Below are 26,966 nucleotides of genomic sequence, written 5' to 3'. Positions count from 1 at the left end.
GCTCATCTTCTCCATTCCCAGCATTGTGCTGACCTCCGCACTGTGTCACAAATCCGTCCCACAAGGCACAACACAGCTGCAACAGCAGCAACAGCTTAAAGGTTTGCAAGGCAGGAGGCAAACATCTAATTGAGTTTTCTAAAGCTTTGGAGTGAAGCTCCCACTGTACACCTCCAATGGTCATTGTTATCCAGGTGTTATTCTTATAACCAAAACCATTCCAAGTATTGATTTCGAAAAGACTCACTATGCCAATGAAGGGCGGGGAGAGGAATCACATCAGGATCAACCTAAATTCAATAATATTCCATATTTATGTTGAAAGTCATAATTAGGCCCCTTTTCTCCATCCTTATTTGTTCAGCTGTCACAGGGGTCAAGAGGCATTTGATGCCATCAGGAAAATAACAGAAAGAGGAATCTTGGAGTTACAGATGTAATGCAGCCCCTAGCTACTAAAGAAAATAAATGAAGGCTGGAATTTAACATCCTCTTTGTTGGCTTGAAGTAATTGTAGAAGGTTCTTGGAAAGGTCATTTCACTTAAAGGAAAAAAAAAACCATTTCAGAACCATTTTTCCCTCCAGAAATTCCAGTTATCTTTGTAAACACCATCAGTCTTCTCCCACAAAGGGTTCATTCCCAGTTTTGGCTTATCTCTGCAATCCACCACTCAGGTGAAGTGTGTATACTCTACAGGCACTCAGGAGTATTTGATTCTTGCGCCTTTTCAATCCAGACATCTTAAATGGGAGTAAAACTCAACCATTACAAGAACCCATGTTTTTTGTAGTATGGCTATAAAAATGCTGCTGATTGCTTTTGCTCCCCCTGTATTTTAAAGATCAAGCTGAAAGTGTGATTTTTGTACACCTAGGCTATAAAACCTTATCACATCAGAGACAAAGGTTCAGCATAGTCCTCTCCTTGCTATTTTAGTTGCTACCTGGAGAGAATTCTCCATGCATAGGAGCATTCAAAATTGTTTTCAAAGTGGTACATTTAATTTTAGTAACTCCAAACACTTCCACCTCAATCTGATGCATGTGTAAATTCAGCTGAACTGTTGAAAATGCTACTCTGATAAAGATCAGCAAAATGCATTGGGAAATAGTAAATAAATATGGAACCTTATTAGTTTTGCTATTGCATTTTTATTTTCTGGTTTTCTTTTGGAGGGTGGTTCATTCCCCTCTTTGCCTGGTCACCTGTATACAATCCCAGCACATTATTGCTCGTGCTGTGATATTACACATCCTTAAATTGTCTCTTGAAACATGTCATGAAGGAGTAACTTTGATCCAATGCCGTGGCAACAACCTAAATCATTAAACTTGGCCAGATCACAAAATCTAGACCTGTTTGACTACTTGGCCTACAAAGTGGAATTTTTATTCAAAGGTCACTTTGATGAAGTGAGCTCCATCAGCAATGTTCCCATGACACGGAATGTCTGATATAATGAAATACAGTTGAATACAAAGTTCAGTTGAGCCTGCCTCTAGCATCCCATGGTTTGGCTTTGTGGAAAGCAGTAAGTGGGTGGCATCCCACTAAGCTTTACTCAGAGTAGCCTAAGGTTAATTAATTTCAGTAGGTCTACCTTAAGTCAAACTTAGCTTAGTACAACCCAGAATGTCTGGTAGCCTGGAAAGCTCAGTTCTGCTGCCTCTGGAAACCCCTCTCTTTGCCTGCTTGGCACCAAGATGTTCAAAATGCAGGGAAAGGAGGATAATTCACTTACCTTCCTAGCAGTTCTGCTAGGAAGAAAGGGTAGAGTGCAAGGACACACTCTAAAACGTATATACCCAAGCACAGTGCACACATCAAAACACTTCCATTCCCAAGCTTTTTTTATGCCTGTATGGTTTGTGGTGAAGTTTTACAGCTGCAAATGCAGTACAGTGTAGATGGTCTGTTCCTCTTTGTAATGTGGGTTTTCATCTCACCTTCCAGCCCACCTGGGTCCTCCTGATGACTAATAGCATAAGAACGTAAAAGATGACAGTCACATTGAAAAAAATAACACCAAATAAAATAGTATGAAACTTTTTTAAAAAAAATACTAATATACATATAAAACTCTCTGAATCCCAATGATAAAACACATTTTGAAAAATGAAGCTACAATGAGAAGTTATCTGAAGAAAACTTCAGCGCTCACTGAAACACATTGCCAGCCCAAGAGATGCAAAGCAAATCAAGTTATCAAGAGCACTAAATAAAACCTGACAATCCATCAAGGGACTGGGAAGTAAACCTTCAGCTGACATATTTCCTCTGCTTTTCTGCTTTGAGGGAGACCAAATGAAGTTCCTTCCAGTCCATTAAACTCTGCTTGCTAAGAACATTGTCTTGGTTGGTTTGTTGAATCTATTGATTGGCTTCCTACAACTCATCAGGAAAAAAACAACTCTCTGACCTAAAATAACTTTGCATTTTAGGAGCTTCTTTGCTATCACCAGTGTCATCTTCCTTCTGGTAGCAGTGCTGGACCTCAAAGGAAAGGGTGTTGTGGAACACCAAAGACTCACATGAAAAGTGACTGAGGACAGCCAGAAAGAAAAGAAGCCCGAAAGTGGCCATAGTTGTCATGCAGTAATTTTGACATAGTGTTTCTAAGGTGGTTCCCCCATACTCTCAGAAGGCTTGAGGGGGATTTTGAGGCTCCATACATTGGCCTTGCTGGAATTACCTGCAGTTCAGCTCTTCCCCTTACAGACCAGACTCCACACGACTTGCTTTTCCAACTTGCAGCTGTCAGAAGATGGAGACAGACAGCAAGGCTCTCACTCCTTCTCTGACCAGCCTGCACGCCTATACGCTGACATACATTTCATGTTTCATCATCTTTATTCTAATTTATGCAATGTGATGATGGAAATGTTTCTCTTCTTCTTTTTGTTTTCACAGCTTTCATTCAGATTGGAAGACATTCTGACAGGGATATAGTTTATCCTTTGTATGGTTTTAGGCAATTAATAGGATGGCCATATGTCCTACTTTACAGTGCATATAAGTGTAAAATAAACCATATATATTAAAACACTGCAGTCTCTGACATGCCTGAATTCTCAACAGAAACATGCCTGGAAACCCCTGGAATCTTGCTACCACTCGGCAGAGATTTGGGGTGGTGCAATACTTACACCAACTGCTTTTCTTCCAGGCAGCCTGAAAATGCATGCAGGGCTCTCTGGCTCAGGCCTAGATCAGTTCATAATTCAGGAAGGGGGGTGACATGGTGCCATCGAAATATTTTGGACTACAAATCCCACCAGCTCTTGTCAGCATGGACAATGGTCAGGGATGATGGGAGCTGTAGTCCAGCAACATCCAGCTGTAGGCATCACACTAGCTACTCTTGTACATAAGTGACCACATCAAAACATATAATCAACTTAAAATTTCTCACAGAATGTACCTTTTCTTCTTCTTAGAAACACTCTGCAAATGAGATTACGCATGGTGTGGAATGCTTTAACTTAACTCTTTCATTAACTGGCCTAAAATCTATAAGGCTTTCCTGCGCTTCTGAATATCACATGAGAAAGAGCTTTCCCTTTTTGTTTTGTTTTAGTAGGAAAATGTTCTTTGTGTACCTTTCCAACAGTGTCCCTGTAGCTTATTCTTCTTGCATGCCAAGAAGCTTTTGGTTTTTTACATTTAACAACAGCCCAAGAAGCAGCAGCACAAATTGCTTCTGAAACTCTCCTGAGTTTTATTTTTTAAGTTTGCCATGTAGCATGGGGAGCTGCCTTTCAACAACACAAGAGAAAACTCCTTTTGGAAGCATAGAATTACTTTCACAGTTTTTTGGTTCTGGACAATGGAGGAGGTCACTGTTCCCCACCCCTGGTGTCTTAAGAAGAATATTTTGGTAGAAAGCTATCAAAATACCATTGCATATGACCATCCACATTCAGTGCCAGCAGGCCCTGCTCCAGAAGTTGGGGTGGTGGATGCTGGGGGTCCTGCCAGGGTTCATTTACCCCAGCAAATGTCCCAGGATGCCAGGGGCTTATGCTAGACTTGGGTGCCAGCTTCCCTGCAATGAATGAGAGCTATGTAAGAGCACTGCACCAATATTAATCTAACTGATTTGCAAGATTTTCTATGCTGCCAACATAAGAAAAAAATACAATGTTGGTAAATAGCAACTGTGAAATCACATTTATAAAACAAGTACAAATGAGTACACCATGAACCAGTGAAGACATCATCATAGCTGGATCATCCCTCAAGGAAAGCCTCGTCAGTCAGTGAAGACTTAAAAAGGAAATGAAAGAGATTTTCAATTCTGTACAAAGCTTATGTGTAGTTTTGAAGCCTCCACAAAGTTGCCTGGGCTTATGCAATGGCAAAGGGAGAGAGGGAGATGTTTGTATTGTTGCTTCTGGAAGAGGCAGGGGAGTTGTCAGTTCTGCTGTGATTAAAACTCACAGGGGGCACAGCTGAAGGCTAGGAAGAGGTTTTTAGGAGATGGGGAATTTCCTTTTCCCCAGTCCCTGCACTACAATGCAATAGACCAGGGGTGTTCAACTTCCAAGAGACTGCGATCTACTCCCACTATAAATAAACTGGCAGTGATCTACCCATTGGATTGACCAAAAATGTTGAGCTTTGGGGGGGGGGTAGGTCACTGGAGATCACACGATCAACCAGGATCTACCAGGGACAGCCCACAATTGACCAGTAGATCTCAATCGACTGGCAAATCTAAAAAAAATGCAGTATAAGGATGTAAAATTGGGAAACACTGGCCTGCGAGTGCTCCAATTGGAAAACAGTGTTTGCCAAAGGTGCTCTGGACTTTGAAGAAGCACGAACTCAGAATGAAAGGCAGAAACGAGTGAAGAGGAAAGCACGTTTGGCAAATCCTCACCATGATCAACTCCTGCCCGAAAACCTATGTCCCCACTGTGGAAAGATGTGTGGATCCAGAATTGGCTTCCACAGTCACTTACAGACACACCATTAAGACTGTGTTCATGGAAGACAATCTTACTCGGCCACAAGTGATCACCAAAGAAGAAGATTATCAGCAATTGGAAGACTGAATTGTAAGTCTCGCACAGTTCTCCAGGGGTGTTTGTCTGCCTTTTTTAAATTAAAAATGTCATGTGGCTATTTAGGATTGTATCCAATGTCATCATATCATTAGCAGATATTACTGCAGGCTTCCAACTGCACAACATCAGCTCCTAAGAAGAGCCTGCACAATCAGTGGCCCATCTCGTCTAGCATCCTATTCTCACAGTAGTCAATGAGATGCAGTAAGACTTATCCTCCCTCTCTCTCCACACACCCCTACAGTCAGTGCTTCTTTCCCCGGGGGTTCGCAGGGGTACGCATACCCCTAAACATTTTGTGAATCTAAGTTTGGCCTCATTGAGGGGCAGTGTTTCAATACAAGTAGGAAAATAAGAGTACCCCAAAACATTGTTTTTAGGGGGAAAAGCACCGCCTATAGCACCCACTAAAATATGTTCCAGAGAGTTGGGGAAACCTCCAGAGCAGATCTGAGTGGAACACATGCTGGGGAATGCCAGGCAGAAGTCCTGCAAAGTCATGGGCATGTTGCCTCCTTACAAAACTTTTGAAAGTGAGTTTTAAAAGATTTTGAGGTGACTGAAAAGATGTTGAGGGAAAAGAGAGGTGGTGGAGAAGTTGCTCAGAACAAAGTGTGGCTAAAGTGAGTGGGCCAAAATCATCAGTAATTTGAAAAACAGGAACATGAGGTATGACCCTAGTGGAAATGTTTTAAGAGTTTAAGTTCAAATAAATATATTAATTTTAAGGAGAAAAAGAGGGAAAGGATTTGCTGAAATATTTAATTGAATTAGAATACAAAAAGGGGAGGTGGGAGGAGGTCAAGGAAACAAGTAAATGAAAGATATACTATGTGAAGGTTTGATGTGTTTTTTGCTTTTGTTTTTCTTTTTTCTTTAACCTTTTTTTGTTTCTCTTTTTTCTTATTTGTATGGTATTCTTTTTTTAATGCGATACATTGTTTTGTTTTTTGTTTAATTTGGTGTTTTTCTGTTTTATTTGTAACCTTCAAAACCTTAATAAATATTATTTTAAAAAACACAAAAAACAACAATCATGGCCGGAAAAGTGTAGAGTAAGGATGAGCAAAAGCAATACATAGAACCTGAAGACAGAAACTATTGCATGCTTGGCAGAAAAGGAGGCAACAGGTAAGGAAGGGTTAGAACAGAATCTGACTTCAGAATCCTGCCAACTGCTGCACAGCAAGCCAAAAAGATTAAGCCAGAGCAATAAAGGTGACTGGACTTCACATATTAATTTGAATTACCAACTACATAACCAATCTGGCTGCAAACTTCTAGCACTCATTGTTGTCATTAGCATATCTTTGCATGACAAATAATATTAATAACTTTAACTTTTTTGTTTATGCTTTCTTCTATAGTTTGTCTTTTCAAATGTAAAGTGTGTTGTTGTTGTTGTTGTTGTTATAACAAATGGATAATTGAGCAGTTCAATTAATAGTAAAATCCCAATTGTACAATGGATGTCTAGAGTTGTTTCACTCTGTAAATTCACACAAGCAAACTGATATATGTTTAAGTGGCCAAGGCTACAAATATGATTTAAAAAATCATTATAATTCTCCAGTTTCTGAATTTGAAGCTCCCAAAACCCAGTGAAAATGGAATATACCCAGTTTTGCACATTGGACTGTTTTCATGTTTACCAGTATAGATTCTATACATTGCTTAGGGAAACACAATGTATAGCGGTGTTTGGTCTCATTTCATGTCAGAATTGTCAACAATCTTGAAAATATGGGTAGTAAAGCTAATAAATAATTAGAATAAATTTGCTACTATGAAAGCACAAAATATGTTGTTTATATGCTTGTGAAAAACTAGAAATGTGTTTTTATTGACAGAATGAATTATATCAATATTAGAACTTCCAAAGCTTCTGCTGTACCACATGCTTGTTTGTGCTTGATAGAAAGAGAAAAATAATTTGCTAGTTATCACACTGTTAAATACATGAGCATAGTTAGCAGCTCATGATGTACATTGCAACATTCAGTAAAACAGTAGGATTGTGTTGGCATATTTTTTATATATAAATATGTGCAGCTTGAGGATACTGTATGGGCAAGATTTCTGGAGATGTGTGGCCCACCACATGCATTCTCAATTATTGCCCTTTCTGGCTTATTTTGTCAGTTAGATCTAAACTGAGGTGCTTGGTCACTGAAGTAATAAGCAAAGGTGAAGTCTTGGCAACTTTGAAACAGGTCACAGCAAAACTTCTTCTTTAATAAACCCTGGTGTCATACTTCATTTGTGTGCTGGAGCCTACAATGTCTAGCTTTTAAAAAGAGGGGATATAGAAGTGCAGCAGTTATATAGAACACAGCCAGTCTTGGCTCATTAGAGAGACTGGATATCATATTATTTGCCTTTTGGAAAATTAACATAAATGGATGGAGTGCAGTAAAGCCACATCAGACAGATTGTTTGGGAAAGCCACCGGAAAAGAAAGCAAACACTTTGAATTCGCACAATCTAACTTTCAAATATGGCTTTTAAGGAGATAGCAGACTATAAATTTTCACTTGTGCTTAAATTATGATACTTTTTTACCCTGTGCAGAAGGGAAGAGACACCACAGAAACACAGCAATTCACATTACCAAAAAATATCCAATTGGCACCAATGAGAGGTTCCCCACCCCCTTATTAATTGCTATGTATGGAAGCAGGTAATTTTACCTGAGATCACGTCTGGTGTGGGAAGGGTTAAACCTCATCTCCTCACACATCATGGTGCCAGTGATAATTGCTCCCCTGCCCCGAATGCACCTAGTGTTTAAATAATAATAATAATAATAATAATAATAATAATAATAGCACAACCTGGGTTGCCATGTGTCCTGTTTTTCCAGGACATGGCCTCTTTTCCATAGGTATGTAAAATGAGAGTCGTCTTAGTGATCCATAGTTAAAAGTAGAAATTGGCAAATTGTCTTCTGTTTTGCTCTTCAAAATATGGCAATTAGACCTTCAATGGTCTTATGGGAGGCCCTCTTTAGATGGCAACAGCAATTATTGTAATTATAGTAGTACCTCAGGTTACATACACTTTAGATTACATACGCTTCAGGTTACAGACTCTGCTAACCCAGAAATAGTACCTTGGGTTAAGAACTTTGCTTCAGGATGAGAACAGAAATTGTGCAGCGGTGGCGCAGCGGCAGCGGGAGGCCCCATCAGCTAAAGTGGTGCTTCAGGTTAAGAACAGTTTCAGGTTAAGAAAAGACTTCCGGAACGAATTAAGTACTTAACCTGAGGTACCACTGTACTTCAAAATACGGTAGGCCATATTTTGGTGCATGTATGGCACCACTTGATAAAAGGTGAAATTACGGAAGGCTATGGGCCTATTCTGTCATTCAAACCTCTTGCATTGTGAATTTTGTGAGGAGAAAAGTGGGGCCATGCTGATTGCAGCCCACCTGCATCTGTGTGCCACAGCTGAGTAGGAGATCTGAAGCAAGGTGCCTTCTCTACTTGTGTGCAGAACTCTATGGGCACAAGATGTTGGACATAATATTATGTTTGCTGACTGGGAACAATTTTGGTCCACTGGGGTTAAATTTACGGCATGTAATGCCTTAAGAGAGAATATTATGAAAATGATGTACAGGTGGTACATGACCCCAGTCAAGCTTGCAAAAATCTATCACTTGCCCGACAATAAATGTTGGAAATGTAAAGAAACTGAAGGTACATTCTTTCACCTTTGGTGGACGTGCCCAAGGATCAAGGCTTTCTGGGAAATGATTTATAATGAAATGAAAAAAGGTATTTAAATATACCTTTCTGAAGAAACCAGAGGCCTTTCTCCTGGGCATGGTCGGCCAATTGGTGTCAAAGAAGGATAGAACTTTCTTCATGTATGCTACAGCAGCCGCAAGAATACTCATTGCAAAGCATTGGAAGACACAGGACCTACCCACCTTGGAAGAATGGCAGATGCAAGTAATGGACTATATGGAAATGGCAGAAATGACGGGCAGAATACGAGATCAGGGAGAAGAGTTGTTGGAAGAAGATTGGAAGAAATTTAAAATCTACTTACAAAAACATTGTAAAATTTTTGAATGTTGATGACATTGAAATGAAATAAATGGGTTCTAGTAAAAAAGGTAAAATATAAATATGAAAGAAGGGATAGATATTAGAGGAAAATTAGGAACAAACAATATGAGAAGAAAGATAATTAAGGATAAGATTAATAAGAAGGAATTTGCTAATTAATTTTAAATTGGAATACAAGAATGGGGGGTGTGAGGAAGTCAAGAAAACAGGTCTATGAATGGTAAGAAATTAAAGAGAGGGATTTTCTTTTTTAATTTTTTTAATTTTCTCTTAGTGTTTTAATTTTTTCTTTTTTCTTTTCTCATGTGTTAACTGTTTTATAGTATTCTGATTTTTTTTGTATGTTCATATACTTTGTGTTTTTCTTCATGTAACCTTTTTCTTTGATAAAACTTAATAAAATATCATAAAAAAAAATACTTGTGTGCAGAACTCTAAACCAGGCAGTGAGTGTCAGACCTTTCCTCACCAGGCATGTGGATGGTGCAGCATGTGTGTGGGGGGGAGCAGAACCATCAGGGATATGTCTGTGGGGATGAGGGCAGTGAGCCTGGCCCCTCTGCTCCCTTCATAGGGATTGTAACTTATTGCTATAAAATATTAGCACATAATTGTGCTTTAAAAAAGCTATGGAGGCAGCTGTCTTCATTCTATTGTTTTCAACACCTCCTGAAACAAACCAACCCAGACTTGAATGCAAGTTTGTTCATATTTTCCAAACAGTTGATTTCATCTATATTTAGATAATTTGATTGTCTGCCCTTTTATCATCATTTTGAACAACTTTTTTGCACTATTATGTAAACTGCTTAGATATTGTTTTGTTAAATGGTATATAAATCTTGCTGAATAAATCTGTATGACACATTGTGGTGGTGATGTTCTTACCAGCAATTTAAAAATACAATATTAAATCAATTTAAAACAAACAATAGTATTCTTTACATACGGTAACTCACCTTGATTTATGTCACCAACACCTAGTCTTGAAAGGCTTCCCTCCATAATTTTCTGTACCATGTTTCAATGCCTGATTCTAAGAAATGAGGGGTAAAATTTGGGATCAAAGCTAAATTGGTTTTGTGACATTAGTTCACTTTTACTGGTAAATAGGCATCATTATGGAGATTTTGCCCTGAAGACTTTCAGCAACTAATTTCTGCTTCTTTTCTTTTTTCTTTTAGGGCAGCTGGCAAATAATATGCCGAAAAAGAGCAGTGTTCCCAAGACTTCAGAAAGGGAATTTCCATCCCGTGGTAACAAAAATGATGTAAACTGCAGTTCTTAAGAAATATATTAAGACTAATGCTTTCAAAAATGGGGACACGTCATTTTTAATCATTTGGGCATTATTGCAGTTCAGCTTTCTATCTTGACTTATGGGCAAGTTCTCAGGGTGAAAAGCCTCATAGTATGCAATTCCATTGGAATCCTGTTTAATGAAAGCTTCAGTGTTCATTCAAACAGAGGAACACTGATACAGTCATCATGACACCATTTTTAGCAGAGCCCCTCATTTACTAAAAGAGGTTATTTTTAAGAAAATGTACCAAATGTACCAAAATGCTTATAGGAAGAGAGAGCAGTTTGTTGTTTGAAACTGACTTAGAAATACAATGTTAAAAAAAAAATTAAAATGGTGTCTAAAAGCAATAAAATCCAGTAGCAATAAAAGAAAAGAAAAAAGTAAAAAATAAATAATCAATGTGCAGTCAAGAATCTCTCCCAACATCTTGCTGGAAAAGGGCTACCTTGTCCAGGCACCTGAAGGTCATCAAGAAATGAACAAAGGCATCCCTTGGGAGGACATTCCATTGCTATGGTACCATCACAGAGGAAGAAGCCCTTTCCCACTTCACTTAACATTGTAACTTCAAATGCAGAGTGGGCACGATTTACTTCAGCAAGGAAAGAACTAAGCATGAGCATAGCTCTGCCACCGAAATAGATTTGACTGAAAATTACTTCACTTGGGATGGATGGATCATGCATGCCTATACTTTGTATTGCCTTGAAACTGGTTATATACAAAACAAGAGAATGAGGAATTGTTACAGTATGGCCTCCTACAAAAAAAAAGTCTAGCGGTTCTGTTCTTTAGAAGTCAGGAATTTCCCCTCCCCCCCCCTCTTGTTTTCTAGGAATCATAAGACTTTGGGTTGTGGTTTTTAGGAGGAGGAAGCAATCCTAGCAAGACAGCTGCCTGTTTCATGACTCTGATGCACGGCACTAGATCATGTGCTGCTTGAACCTATTTCTACAGTGCCCCACATTAAAATTTTAATATCCTGTGCCAAAAATTAAAAATGCTTGAAAATGAATAGTATTTAGGTCAATTAGAAACAACTTTTCCCCAAAACCAAACAAGCCACAAACAAAGTAACAGTGTATACTGTACTCCAAATGCATTGATGTGAATTCATTTTCCTCGGCCAACCACATATTAGAGCCTGCTGAATAAGCAGTAGACTTTTATTATTGCCTTCTATGGATGGAACTAAGCATTACACTTAAATGCATAGAACTAAATCTGCATGGCAACTTTTGTTCAAGAAAGGGAGGCTGGGGAAGGTATCTCACTTTGAGGGACCTTTCAATTGAAAGGTGGTCTGGAAGTGACCTAAGTAAAGAAATAAGATTTGGAACTGGGAAAGTGTGTACAGTGGTACCTCGGGTTAAGTACTTAATTCGTTCCGGAGGTCCGTTCTTAACCTGAAACTGTTCTTAACCTGAAGCACCACTTTAGCTAATGGGGCCTCCTGTTGCCGCTGCACTGCCGGAACACAATTTCTGTTCTCATCCTGAAGCAGAGTTCTTAACCTGAAGCACTATTTCTGGGTTAACGGAGTCTGTAACCTGAAGCTTATGTAACCTGAAGCATATGTAACCTGAGGTACCCCTGTATATGTTTCTCCATCTGCTACTTCCTTCTGTCTTCCCCACCCCGTGCTATATCAACAAACAGGTCACAGCCAGAAGTTTGTGAGCTGAAACATCTCTCTAGAACTCTATGGGAAGAAGCATCTGGGGGAGCAGGTTGGAGAAGACTTGATGGGTGGGGAAGGGTTAAGTACCCCTCCACACACATTCACACTTATTTTCTCCAAAATTAAGAAGGAGGGAGAAAACAGCATTTTTCTAACAAAAGCGGTGTTTCAAGTTTTGATACCTACCTTTGCAAGTAATGTTTAGTTCTGACTCAAGCAAGGCTCAAAAAACTGTTACTGCTTTTTGCCTAGAACGAGCAACTGTTTACATTCTGGAGCATGCTGAAGAGAAGGAAGCAGAGTCCATGAGACCAAAAGCCTTAGAGCCAACTCATATCTTTCTAATTATACCCTCCGAGATGAATTTAATAATGAGGAAGGCTGGAGGTCGTTTTGGCTACAAAGTACTCAGAGTTAGACGTACTTAAGCTCATTGAACTCAAAGTAGGGCATGCTTAACTATGTGAAGGATGGTGGCCATGACATTGTTTTCACAGTTTTGGATGATTTCCACAAATGACAAACTGCCTGCCTCCAGAGAATGCGTCTTGTGTAGCATGTACAAATACGAAGACGAAGCAGAAGCAGAAGAAGCAGTTCCTGAGACTGAAGGCCACCACCTCCCCACAGCTGTCTAAATCCTTCCTCTCCAGGGTCCCCCCCCCAAAAAAAAAATCAACCAATCTCTTCTCTTCTCTTTTCAAGCCTCTTATGGATCTGGGAGACAAGCAGGAGGAGAGCTTGTCACCAAAGGAGGGGGAGCCACCCATGACTCTTCACCAGCCTCATCCCATTCTCCTGCCTCAGCTTCTCCCTCTGATTCTGAACTTCTCTCTGCCACAAACTCTCCCAGCTCACTATGCTCTGTTACCTTTTCTGCTTCCAACACCTCCACCTCCCAGTCTGCTCCCTCTTCTCCCTCTTCATTGTCCCACCACCAATCTGTGGGGTCTGAGCCTTCTTCCCTTGGGGGTTCCCCACCTGGTTCTTCCTACCATTCCATGGTGCAGTCTTATCCTTTTCCCTTTTCCACATCAAACATACAATTCCTTCCCTTTAAAACTCTCCATGTCCTTGTCCCTCTTAGACTTTCTGCTTCCAATATATTCATTTCTGTGATTTTGGTATCCTTCAGCATTAACTGTCCTCAGACCCACTGCTCTCAAAATTTCCCCTGCTGTTCTCTAGTCACAACCCAACTTCAGATTGTAAGCACTTTGGGGCAGGGACCTTACCAATTGCAAGCACTTTGGAACCAGGGGTCTTTGAGACAGAAACATTTCCATAATGGACTGCTAGTGGATTGATGGTACTATTTAAATAAACAGTGCTATCGTATGCCATAATAATTGCTCCAACAGGGCATTCTGGTGTAATCTGTCCCTATGGTGCAGGACACATTTAAATGGATGTTACAGAAGAGCAAAGCTGGGCAGATTTGAAGGCTAAAGCTGGGAACTGCATTAATTACATACTGTCTCTGCTTGAGTTAAATCAGTGCCTTTGCTAGCCTATCATCAGGCACTTTTTACATCTAGAAGGCGAGACTTATTCCTGCAGATGCTCTGAATGTGCACTGATCCTCTTCTGCTACAGCTTTTGTTTTCAACCCCCCCCTTTTCTTTTTCAATGGTTGCCATAGAATCTCTCAATTATCATATGAAAGGCACGCGCACGCACACACACACAATCCCACAAAAGCCTGTTGCCAAACCTCGGACAATTTTATTGTATTATTTTCATGTAGAAAGAGGAGGGAAAATAATTGGTGAGGCTGATGCTAATTCTACACCTAACTTAGAAGATTGTGATGATGTTGACTACTATTATTTATTTTTTTAAATGTGTGAATTCAATTCTTGCTTGATTCCTCCTGATCAGCTGTGTCATAGCTATTATGGGAAATTAATTCACTGAAATACATTTTAATTGCTCTGTGAGTCATGGGACAGACATGCATTTTTCTCACGTTAATGCATTATGCACACAGCTCCAGTTAGAGCTTGCCTGATTTTCACTGAATGTTTCAATTATCAGTTCCCATACCCTCTTGGCGACTGGGGTGGGGGGTGGGAGCACACAGCCAGGAAATGGTTAATAAAAGTCCTCTTTGGTATTATTGTTTCAGGACAACTGGCTGCTATTATTTAGGAGTAGTGGCTGTACAATATTGGGGGGGGGGGATATTCAGAGAGTCCAAAAAGCAACTGAACTTTTTTCCCCCTATATATGTAAGAGGAGTTCCTGTGCCCAATAAGTTGTGTTTCTTTTTTAACGGATTGGCTCTTGATGTTGCTTTTGAAATAACACATCATCATCAACATCATCATTGCTGTTCAAGGTCCAACTTAAGCACTTTTAAGTTGAATCTATCCATCCATTTTAAAGGCTACCTTTCAGGCAACATATGCAACAGGGTGATGCTGTAAGAAAATCAAACTATTGTAAAGCCACTATAAAACAGCAACCGGAACTTTTCCATCAAAGTTCACATGAAACATTTTCAAACAGCTCTGAAATCTGAAAACAAAAAGTCAAGCAAAAGCCTCACTAGCTGCATGAGCCCAAGGAAAGGTCCAGAAAGGTGAGTTCTAAGACTCACTTAAAAGCCTGTATCATAGAGGCCATTTGTCATTGGGTTTGAAGGGTGCTTCTTAACTGGGAGGCCACCTCGTTATTTTAATAATATCCTTTTATATTGTCAATCCTGAGACCTGCAATAGGAGAAGATTCTAACCATGCAAAGGTTTACAGAGGAGCCTGTGCTTCTGGGGACATTGGACTTATAGACATGTCCTTGCCCTCATCCTCAACTTAATTCCACACGTGCTCAGGTAAACACCTTAACAGGGCTATACTTGTTGCATGTTTGTTGTGCAGAAAGCACCTCATCACATTGTGGGTCTTTCCAGCTATCCCCACCCCCAGCCCTTGCCCTTGGAAACCTTCTAAGAAGCAGCTGCAGGAGAGAAACTGTGAGCAACATGGGACAGCTGTTTCTAGGACTAAGAGTGGCTGGGGCAACTCAGCCAGATGGGCGGGGTATGCCTGTCTGTCTGTCTGTCTGTCTGTCTGTATGTATGTATGTATGTATAAATAAATAAATAAATAAATAAATAAATAAATAAATAAATAGGTGAAACAGTGAGGCTCCCTTGTTAATTTTGCTACATGATGCGGCATGTTGTTTAAGTAATATTGTTATATTTATAGTATTGAAATGTGATGTTTTGTATGTTATTATATTTTTGTTTTACTACATTATTGTTGTTTTGTAGTGCTTGCTTTGAATGCATCCCTATTTTTTTGTCATAAGCTGCTTACAGCATGCTTTTTTGTGCAAAAGCCGCTTACAAATTAAATGAATGAATGAATGAATGCTAGGGGTATCTCATTTTCTCAATAACTCATTCTTCAGGTATTCCAGCTCCCATGTGCAGCACCAAGGGAGTGGCAGCACCACGTCTGATATTTAATGTATTCCTTCCTCCAACATCCACACATCCAGCCCTGCTCCCATGTTACTCTATATAGGAGTTAGAAGTCTTTTGTAGAATACTCATTGAGATTCAGTCTACCAGTCTATTGATTGGATCTAACGGACTCTCACTCATCATACCGCCAATTCTGAAGCCAGTGAATTAACCTGAATATTTTTCCTCTCCTGTAAATGGTGACAGCAGCCATCATGTACACTTGAAGCTTTCATTGTCTATCTAGCGTAACCCTAGAACCGTCTCAGCATGTGCAAATGTAAACATCACTTGAGAACTTCTTTATGAAGACATGTACAAGAGTGAGTGACACATGGCAAATGCCCAGGGTATGGACATTTCTTTTGTTGCCCTGATTGTGTGCACCCGTAGGCCATCTGACTGGGTGCTGTGGATACAAAATGCTGGACTAGATGGGCCTGGCAGCAAGGCAAAAATGTATGTGTTTATGAACCAAATGAAGACTGGAGAGCCTGAAAGCTCTTAACTGCTGGAATGGCAAGCAGTCCTTAAAGCAGCTATGCCTGATGGCATTTATGACCTAGGCTACAAAAGCAGGAAAGGAGTTGCATTCTTTGATAAATGAGTGGACTGTCAAAGTTAAGCATTCATAGGTCCCATTGGTTTGAACAGCGAACTTACGCAGGCTGAAAATGCTCGACTTTGGCTGGATTGTGTTTCTGTAGTCACTATATTCCATTTTTACTGTGATGTTAGGAATTATCTATATAGCAAAGAAAGCATGCCTTGAATTTTCCATGGAGATAGGGAGACAAAAACATGGACAGGCAGAGTGACTTCAGATAAGAAATCTTTACCAGACCAAGGCTGTTAAATGGTTTTTGTCATAAACATGGCCATCAAAGAAACGAAACCAGCTGGATTTCTCATTATTCATTCCAAGTGCCTCATCCATGGTCCACCCTTACAGAATATGTACATTTTTCCATGTATTGTGAAATATCTTGGCTGCTTCTTACACTAGCAATGCAGCTGGCGAATCACATCAAGTGATTGTGTTTGAGAGTTAATCCTATGCATCTCTATTCAGGGTCTTTTTTTTTAGTTTTAAATTGTTTCCCAATCTTCTTCGTTATGTGAAGGAAACATTTACTTTTACTGAGCCTGAAGAGTTCTACTTTTCTTCCCTCTGTGTATCATCCCACCTTATCTGAACACAAATGACAAACAATGGCATGGAGGAAATCTTACACTCTCCCCACCAGTGTGGACTTCAGGCCAGGTGTGCTGGAATGTGCTCATCCATCCCAAGCAGGCTGAGGCACTTCTGCACCCCACGCCTCAGGTGTGCATGCTATTCCTAGCAGAAGCAAAGGTGATGCACAAGGAGGGTCAGAGAACAATGGACTTCAGGATGAAAATGAATGTGTCATTGGCGTATCTAGAATGGCTAGACCAGAGGTAGCCAAAATGGGACCCTCTAGATGTTTTGGGTTTCAACTCTTATCACCCCTGGATATTAGCAATGCTGGCCAGGTCTGATGAGAGCAGTAATCTACAGTGTCTGGAGGACACCAGGTTGGCTAAAATTGAGAAAAAATGCCCACTTGAAACATTCAAGAAGCCAGACAACTAACTATATCAACATTCAGATTATTTTGTCCATCTGTCAAATGCAAATGAAGGCAGGGAATACAAATCTAATCTGAGTCATCTTTAAAGATATAGCTTCCCTATCTCCCAGGACTTCTTTCAAGTCTTCTGTAGTGATAATGGAAAATTTTGGAATGGAAGGGGGAATCAGGAACAATCTCCTGCAGTTGAGAATTCCCGGGCTGTGTCTAAATTGCTTCCAAAGTTCCATATTAGCCCATAAGGGATTCATCACCAGTGCTCCTCTTTAGCAGCCCTCCCTTTTCCCAAGAAAATGTATCATTGCAAAGGGAAAAAACCCCCAGCAAAAAGTGTCAACTAAGGAATAAAGAAGACTTGTAGGGGCAACATCCCTAAGGCCCAGATACACCATAGCCTGTTCATCAGTGTTTCGTGCTATGTGGATGCATGAGAATTTTAGTTACCAGTGTTAACAGGGGTGGGAGAGAACCCCCCCCTTTTTTTTTAATAATATTTATTAAAGTTTCAAAGAGGTTACAAAGATAAAAAAGAGAAAATAAACAAAAAATACAAAATACAAAACAAAAAAAATAAAAATAAAAACACTTTAAAAACACATCATCCTTTCCATATCTTGTCTTTCATTTACTTGTTTCCCTGACCTCCTCACACCTCCCTTTTTTGTATTCTAGTTCAATTAGTAATTTCAGCAAATCCTTTCCATTTTTGCTTTTATCTTGATAGTTCATCTTAATATATTATAACTTTACATTTTCACCTAATAACACTCAATTTTTATTAAATAATTTATCTTAAAAGTCTAACCTGTTAATTAACTCAACAAGTCCTTCCATCTTTCTCTACTATATTCTGTCATTCAATTTGCCTTAATTTATTTTAACCTTATCTTACCATAAAATACCTTAAAGCTTAAGACTTAATACTTATTTATACATCACTCCTTATATCATTTCTACTAAAGCCAAATAGTTTCATTCCAACGTTTTTCCTAATATTCATTAATTTTACACTAATTCCCCAAATAAATCTTTAAAAACTTTCTTCCAATCTTCATCCAGCGTCTCTTTTTCCTGGTCTCGGGTTATGTCAGTCCTTATTGTCCATTGAGAAATCCATTCAGTTCACATTTTAATGTAAGTCTACCTAGTTAGCAATTCCAGAACCAGTATGTGAACTGAAACACAGCTACCAGCTGAAATTTTCACTTCTCTGAATTTAGTGATACATTTCTCCAACCAAAAAGCATAACTGTGGGAAAGTGTGCACAAAAATTCATATATTAAAATGCAGTACTTTAGGGGACGTTGTTTGCAAAAAGGTGTATATTAGGAGAAACGCACATAAAATGCTGAATTTCCATGTTGATTTTAAAAAACATTTGCAAACTGATGAGGAAGTGGGGTTAATTGAATTTAAGATTGGGGGGGAATCAGAAATGAATTAAACTGAGAATGACATATTGATTCATCCCTACCTCCAACTTTAATAAATTGAGCCAGGAGGCATTTAAAATTCCTATGCATCACAGCAGCAAAGGATGCTCCTGAGAATGCCAGGCCTTAAAATGACGTTCATGAAACCTCTGCTGCCTCCATCCAGCACTCCTTAGTCACCATTGACCCCCCATACACACTTTGTGAGCATAAGGACATAGGAAGAGCCTGTTGGATCAGACCAAAGGCCAACCAGAAGTCTTCATCCTGGAGAAGAGTGACTAGTGGGGTGCCACAGGGTTCTGTCTTGGGCCCGGTCTTATTCAACATCTTTATCAATGACTTGGATGATGGACTCAAGGGCATCCTGATCAAATTTGCAGATGACACCAAACTGGGAGGGGTGGCTAACACCCCAGAGGACAGGATCATACTTCAAAACGACCTTGACAGATTAGAGAATTGGGCCAAAACAAACAAGATGAATTTTTACAGGGAGAAATGTAAAGTATTGCACTTGGGCAAAAAAAATGAGAGGCACAAATACAAGATGGGTGACACCTGGCTTGAGAGCAGTACATGTGGAAAGGATCTAGGAGTCTTGGTTGACCACAAACTTGACATGAGCCAACAGTGTGACGCGGCAGCTAAAAAAGCCAATGCAATTCTGGGCTGCATCAATAGGAGTATAGCATCTAGATCAAGGGAAGTAATAGTGCCACTGTATTCTGCTCTGGTCAGACCTCACCTGGAGTACTGTGTCCAGTTCTGGGCACCACAGTTCAAGAAGGACACTGACAAACTGGAACGTGTCCAGAGGAGGGCAACCAAAATGGTCAAAGGCCTGGAAACGATGCCTTATGAGGAATGGCTAAGGGAGCTGGGCATGTTTAGCCTGGAGAAGAGGAGGTTAAGGGGTGATATGATAGCCATATTCAAATATATAAAAGGATGTCACATAGAGGAGGGAGAAAGGTTGTTTTCTGCTGCTCCAGAGAAGCGGACACGGAGCAATGGATCCAAACTACAAGAAAGAAGATTCCACCTAAACATTAGGAAGAACTTCCTGACAGTAAGAGCTGTTCGACAGTGGAATTTGCTGCCAAGGAGTGTGGTGGAGTCTCCTTCTTTGGAGGTCTTTAAGCAGAGGCTTGACAGCCACATGTCAGGAGTGCTCTGATGGTGTTTCCTGCCTGGCAGGGGGTTGGACTTGATGGCCCTTGTTGTCTCTTCCAACTCTATGATTCTATGATTCTATGATTCTATGAGTATGTGAAACCCTCAAGCAGACCTGAGCACAACAGTGCTTTCCCCAGCAACTAGCATTCAGAGGCATACTGCCTCCAACAGCAGAGGCAGAACATAGTCATAGCGGTTATTATGAGCTTGCTTGGCTAACAAAAATAAACTTTGTGGCTAGTGAGAATAAGCTTGCTTGGAATGGGGGTGGGGGAAATCACTTGGAGACTTGATCTTTCAAAGCTTTAAAGAGAACCCACAGAAAGACCCTGAGTATTTTCCAGGAATTTTCTGTGACATCTCAGAAATACCAAGCTAATTATGAAGGGAGCTAGAGGGAGCTTTCCCATCCACTGTGTGAGGTTTTAACCCTAGCCAAACCAATGAAAATTTCCCCTTCCTTTGCAGAAGCTGGTCTGCAGACTTCTTTGTTCCCAGAGTAACTGAACATTCCAAGCCATTACACTGGTTCAGCCAGTCAACCAATACAATACAGATGTCATCTTTTGGGCACATCAGTCAGCAGTATTTTTGTAAAGCCTGGAGTTTCTGTGATTGAGGAAGACAAGCATTTCACTGTGTCTTTGTGAGACATTTTTATTTTAAAAAAGGTCTTATCCATTGCCTGCCATTTGAGCATAACAGAAAGATGCTTGAAATTAAGCCTGTTTGCCAAGATTGTTTTTAACCACACAGAAACATTTTGCAGCCTCCCAGAGTTTGAGGTTGTTCTTCCTGTGATGTACAGCTGGAAATCAGAGTTTGCATGAAGGTGGCAAATCACATTGGAAATTCAACGCTGCAGAGAGGAATGCTTAAAGATCAGGGAAATGGACGTGAAAACGTGATCTGTATCCCATGGTCTTAGAACCAGCACTTCTGTGAGGAGAATGTGATACAATGCAATAATGTTAGTTGCTTGCCTCACCTGTCACAGAATACCAAGCAACATCCCTCTTAAAAAGCACTGTCTAAGTGACAGGGCCAGCCCAAGACATTTTGGCAACTGAGGCGAACCACAGAATGGTGCCCCCTTCCCTGCTAGGGAAGAAGGGGTGAGTGAAGATCTACATCAGGAACAAGTGGGACATCAGGAACTAGTACGCATGCATAAGATTGCACCCTTACTTTGGAGTAAGTGTTTGTAGAATTTCAGACTAGGACTTGGCTAACTGAACTTCCATAGGGCACACCCATCGCTTGCATATGGCCACCAGAGAGTGAATGCATCCCTGGGGCCAAAAAAGTTTACACGCCCCATCCCCAGTCTAAAAAGGTCAAGCACTGAACAGAGCACATAGTTCTAGGAGGAAAGGTGGGATAAGAATGTAACAGAACAAAAAGCCCTGAGTAACTAGACCTTCACTATGTTGTCTAAAATATTTTAGTTGACTTCTGAGTCTCTTGGGCCTGCCAATCAAAAGGTCGGTGGTTTGAATCAGCACAATGGGGTGAGCTCCCATTGCTCTGTCCCAGCTTCTGCAGTTTGAAAGCATACTAGTGCAAGTAGATTAATAGGTACTGCTGTGGCAGGAAGGTAAACGGCGTTTCCATGCGCTCTGGTTTCCATCAGGGTGTTTTGTTACCCCAGAAGCAGTTTAGTCATGCTGGCCACATGACCTGGAAAGCTGTCTGCAGACAAATGCTGGCTCCCTTGGCCTGAAAGCGAGATGAGTGCTACAACCCCATAGTCGCCTTGACTGGACTTAACTGTCCAGGAGTCCCTTACCTTACCTTACCTTCCTTACTCCTAGAACATAACATTTCCCCCTTCCCGAAAGCCAAAGACGACTTAACACAAAGTTTACTAAACTGGCCCATGTTTAAAAGGCCATCTGCTGAAGCTGTGTGATTGCAGCAAGCACAACTTCACATTTACTATATAATACTAGAAGCATACAGAATTTGGAACATTCTAGACTGCACGTGTGGGTTCAAATTCAGACATTGTGTGTGTTTTCATAGTCATAGGGAAGCTAACTGGTCTCTCCAAAGTTTTCATTTAGCACTCTCATGGATATTACACTCTCCAGGGTATGTTGCCCAGATTTGTAACCCTATTTCATTTCTGCACTCATCGCCATTTAGAAGAGATGGACATTAATTCAGCCCATTTGGTGAGGGAGGGTGGTCAGCTGACCCTGCTCCCCCCTTTTCTACTGCAACTACTCTTCAGGCACTAGTTTCCCATTTTGTCCCCATTAACATTTTGCAGTTTCCTGTCATTTTTTTTTTTTTAATGGCAATAAATTTTAGACATTTCAGTGCCAAATCTTGGCTCATTACAGGTGATCAATCTGCATTAAGTGAGTGTGAAAAGAGAAATGAATCCTAAATACATGTGAAACTGCTATCAAGGGAAGATACTTTTGTCACCAGTTAGGCAATGAGCACAGAAACACCTTGAGGACTCTGAGTGTGTACATGCATCCACTTTGTAAGCAGGTTGTCTGCATCACCCTGCCAAAAGGCAATGAGGATTTGATGCAATAATTTGGTGTAATGAGTAGCCATTAATTTGTCCTAAAGTGCACTGCTTTTGCAGGTATATGGAGATGAAACATTTGATCTCACTGCAAGCATGTGAGGTTAATTCCAATTATGGTAGGTGGCGTGAAATTACAGTAAAATTACAGTGGTACCTCGGGTTACAGACACTTCAGGTTACAGACGCTTCAGGTTACAGACTCCACTAACCAAGAAATAGTACCTCGGGTTAAGAACTTTGCTTCAGGATGAGAACAGAAATCGTGCGGCGGTGGTGGGAGGCCCCATTAGCTAAATTGGTGCTTCAGGTTGAGATCGGTTTGAGGTTAAGAACAGACCTCCAGAACGAATTAAGTTCTTAACCCAAGGTACCACTGTACTTTCATCACTTGCAGGATGAATAGTCTTCCATGTGTCTGGTTACATCTACACCATAATAAGTGGCCATTTGGTCAGTTGTTGCCTGTATCTACCCACTGTCAAGAGCCCGTGTGGTGTAGCAGTTAGAGTGCTGAACTAGGTCCTGGGAGACCAGGGTTCTAATCCCCACTCAGCCATGAAGCTCACTGGGTGACCTTGGGCCAGTCACCATCTCTCCATCCAACCCACCTCAAGGGTTGTGAGGAGAAAATAGGGAGAAAGATAATAATCTATGCCGCCTTGAGCTCCTGGGAGGAAAGATGGGATATAATAATAATAATAATAATAATAATAATAATGCAGAAAAACATCAATTGACTAGTCACCGAAGCTAATTCAGAAGATATTTTTAGGTCAATTGCAAGCATGTCCAATGGCCAGGGATTATGGGAGTTGTAGTTCAGAAATATCTGCTACAGGGTCCCTGAACCTGGTTTAAATGATAGGAATTATTTCTAAATTTGCGTCCACCTACAATTTAGCATGTACTAATTTTATGAAAAATTGTGTCCTCTGATTTGGCAATGCATTCCCCTTTTTTGGCAATGCCTGAGTAGCCACTCTACCACAAACACCACTTCAAAAAATGGAATCTCAAAGACATACATATGACAATATTAATACTGAGGCGGGTTTGGTCAGGAGAATGCAGTTCTGGAAGCACTCCAGTCTCAAGCCATTCAGGCCATTTGAGCAGTACCAGTTAGGCTGATAAGGTGCAAAAGCAAGTAGGGCTCCTGCGCCTTTAAGGTTGCACAGAAGGGGGAAATTTCAGTGAGCACTGCTTGCATGACAAGCTACATCTGCAGAAATAACCTCCTCTACATTACTATGAAAGGTTCAATAGCCCTGCCCCACATTTGCACCTGACCACCCTAGTTCCAATGAGTAATTGTGCCACTGTACTTTCTCCTAATTGAAGTTTATGAACAATCTTCAAGGGCAGCCCTGTACAGCAACACATTACAGTAGTCCACAGTTGCCACAGCATACCATCTGATGCCTTGATGTAGCTTGAGCTTTTATAAACAAGATGTTTGAAGTAGATACTGACTGTGATAAAGATATGGACACACTTGCAAGATATGTGTCATTTGGGAGTGGGAATCTGTTCGATGAGATGACATTAAAAGAAAGGGACACGTCCAAAAAGCAAAGCCCGTGTGGTATTTGTCCTTAGAGAGAACTGGACTCAGAATTGCTTCCTCCTGTTTCTAATCCTCCACCACCACCCTTCTGTTATAGTGTAACAGAGACAGACTGTAGCTAATGTGTGAAGGCAGAAATGATTTTCCATCTGAGCGCCTCCCCTCACATGTGATGGGGAAAGCAGCGATCAACGCGTTGTAATGTATATTTATGAAGTTGTGTTGAGTTGACGAGGGAAGTGGAGATGAGGGGGCTGGCAGAAGGAAAACCAATTGTCAAATTTGCCAAGGCCGATGTGCAAAAAGGATTTTATATAGAGAGAGAGAGAAAGAGAGAGAGCAAACACAGAAACATTGATTTAAAGGTACATTTGTATACCTAGGCTAAATATATTCCCAACTTCCGCATCTATTAGATAGTGTCATGTCTGCTCTGAATGTCTGCTAAGTATATTGCAGAGAGGGGGAAGGGCTTCCTATAAAAAGCAGCAAGTGTGCTTAATCTTGGAATCCTCTAGGAGTGCTTCTTCTTGGGCTCTGGTACAGCAAATCGGGTTGCCATGGTAAAATGGGTCAGCACAGCGAGCAAGTCAGTATGAGCAACTGAAATCAGGCTCACAATGCTGAGATAGCAGCACAGGCCCGAGCAGACAGTAATCTAGTGGAGAATCTAGGTCACTGGGATTCTTTGAAGCTGCAGCTGTCCGTGTCGGACCACTCGCTCTCAGTCAGGGCTCACAAAAGAGTCACGGCGGCTGGGCTTCTGATTAACGGTTACAATGCATGGGTTACAACGCACGGCCCCAATTGCACGCTTTGTCTTCGGCGGGAACAACTCACTATTTTAGATTTCGTTTTACGATTGCGTATGTGTGGCGTGTGTGCGCACACATACACATCCAGAAAGGGTATGCAGAGGTGATACAACTCCGTTCCCACAGATACACACCTCTTTATTATGCATTTGCATGACAGTACAAATTAAAGCTTTCTTTTCTTAAGGATAATACATTGAATTGTTTACTTCACTCCAAAGCAGAGATAAACATTTATCTGCAAACAAGATGCCACGTTCTTCCATCCTTCCCTTTCCAGACTACATGCAGCCCAATTTTAAGCCAAACACTTATCAAAATGGAGGCAGGGGGAATTAAGTCGCTTCACAAAATTGACAGACCTCTGTATGTTAATACACATCTTCATTTCCATCCCTAATATCTCCATCACCATCTCCAGTACTACACACACACCAATTCACTGGCATCTAATCAGAGGTGTAGAACCTTTTTCTTAAAAACCTGTTCAACAATTACATTGGATAAATTGTGGACTAATTTGGACTTAATTTTACTCCAAATATACCCACTGAAATTAGCAGGCCTAACTTAGTCATATGCATTCATTCCAGTAGGTCTACACTGGGTGAAACTTGGTTGAATACCACCCATTATCGGGGGGGGGGAGGGGAATCAAACCCTGGTCTGTTCAGCAAACCCCTTTATACATTTTGAGAGTGTTTCCCATGCATAGCTGACTTTTATGTTTTTAATAGTTATTATTTATCCATCATATCCTATTATTTAGAAGTGGCCCCTTTTAAGCAACAGCTTCACAGAAGTAAGCTGGAAACTGCTTGTGAAAGTAAGAATCGTCTCGGTTGCTTCTCTGGATGGTGGCCAATGTGGAGAAGACTCGTGTATTAGCAGATGAACAGCCCGCCTTGTAACATCGTCATTACACAATAAAACACATATGGATGTTAGCAAGGATGAAATTGTGGGAAGGATTTAATGAAGTTTCTCAAGCATCAATAACACAAAGGAAACAGTTATTGTTTCAAAAAAATCATTGCTATATCAATATATGCATACACAGAGATTGAACACAATTTTGGAGCTCTTTCAAAGCTCCAAACTTGGTTCCAAACTATTCAAACATCTACATTTTAAAGTTAGGATTAAGGAATGCATTAATTGCACTAATTAAACAATTAACATTTTGTGGTTCAAGTGCTATGGAATATTTATGAGAGACCAAAAATGGGCTAGAGCACAGAACGTTAGTGGGTAAAAACAAACAAAAACAAACAAACAAAGCTGGGCACTGCCCTGTCCCCCAGCTTGCCTCCTGGCATTCGGTGTCATTTCCAGGTGCATCTGAGCCAGGTCAGGCAGGTGGGTGGGTGGGGAAGCAGGCTGGTAGCAGGTGGCAGTTGGAGGCAGGGGCAGGAAGTGGGTGAGCGGGCAGAAACTTATCATGCACAGGGGGGGGGAATGAGAGGCGAGGGATAAAGGTGCACTCTGCAGAAGTGCAGGGAGGAGGGAGAAGTGTGGAGAGGGGCAACAAGGGCAAGCAGGTATATGCCTACCTCTCACTTGCTTGCTTTTAAAGATGATTAAGGACTTAAACCACAGAGCCTAGGACTTGCCGATCAGAAGGTTGGCGGTTCGAATCCCCGCGACGGGGTGAGCTCCAGTTGCTCGGTCCCTGCTCCTGCCAACCTAGCAGTTTGAAAGCACGTCCAAGTGCAAGTAGATAAATAGGTACCACCCTGGCGGGAAGGTAAACGGCATTTCCATGTGCTGCTCTGGTTCACCAGAAGTGGCTTAGTCATGCTGGCTACATGACCTGGAAGCTGTACGCCGGCTCCCTCGGCCAGTAAAGCGAGATGAGCGCCACAACCCCAGAGTCGGTCATGACTGGACTTAATGGTCAGGGGTCCCTTTACCTTTAAGGACTTACCTGGATTACTTTGTAAGAGATACCCCAACAGTAATTCTGTCTCAAGTCTAGCTTCTCAGAAATTAGCACCCTTACAACCCCGTCCACAAAGTCCTATGCCACTAGCCATGTCCCAAACACCTGTCTGTTGACCACAGGCATCTAAAAAAGGAATCCCATGTGCCTTCAGCTCTCTCTCTCTCTCTGTCTCTCTGTCTCTCTGTCTCTCTCTGTCTCTCTCTCTCTCTCTCTCTCTCTCTCTGTGTGTGTGTAGGCTTCCACGCAACTTGA

The 26,966-nt window shown here is 41.0% G+C and overlaps 1 long non-coding RNA gene across 1 annotated transcript in view; it reads right to left on the bottom strand.

Moving 5' to 3' along the window:
- The window catches only part of LOC307213665, a 36,140-nt gene extending 24,914 nt beyond the window's left edge, over positions 1-11,226 (bottom strand). Inside the window, exons 1-2 of the long non-coding RNA XR_013837607.1 lie at positions 10,902-11,226; positions 10,110-10,186 (exon numbers count right to left, since the gene is read on the bottom strand). This is a non-coding gene — a long non-coding RNA (uncharacterized lncRNA). The remainder of the gene's footprint in view (positions 1-10,109; positions 10,187-10,901) is intronic.
- Between the last annotated feature and the right edge of the window lie 15,740 nt (positions 11,227-26,966).

The sequence above is a fragment of the Podarcis cretensis genome (assembly GCF_951804945.1).
Source record: "Podarcis cretensis genome assembly, chromosome: 3".
NCBI lineage: Eukaryota > Metazoa > Chordata > Lepidosauria > Squamata > Lacertidae > Podarcis > Podarcis cretensis.
This window is presented reverse-complemented; position numbering and strand designations above follow the sequence as displayed.